Source organism: Priapulus caudatus, unplaced genomic scaffold, assembly GCF_000485595.1.
Source record: "Priapulus caudatus unplaced genomic scaffold, Priapulus_caudatus-5.0.1 Scaffold1913, whole genome shotgun sequence".
Classification (NCBI taxonomy): Eukaryota; Metazoa; Priapulida; class Priapulimorpha; order Priapulimorphida; family Priapulidae; genus Priapulus; species Priapulus caudatus.
In genome coordinates, this window is record NW_014578974.1 from 3110 (window position 1) to 3473 (window position 364).

The window sequence follows — 364 nt, forward strand, 5'->3', positions numbered from 1 at the left end:
GTGCGTGCGTGCGTGCGTGAGTGCGTGCGCAGGCGCGTTATTTTACGCTGGATTAAGCTCTTTCATCCTCGTTCTAAGAAAACGAAGAAAATTTAATCCATCGTGCTTTTTAAAAAAGGGTGCGTTTCGAGGACGTGAATTCTGCATGCAAAATTTCTTGAGTAAAAATATGATAGAATAAGGATAAATAGATTGGAAAAGGGGGAGGGAGTATGCGTACCTGTTTCTTTCCTGAGGTGGGGTTCTCCCCCTCTCTCTCCTTTCCCCTCCCCCTGGCCGGTGCAGCGTCACTCCCTATATAGATGGAGGGGAGGGGAGAGGGAGGGAGGGAGAGAGGAGAGGGGAGAGGAGGAGAGGGGAGGGG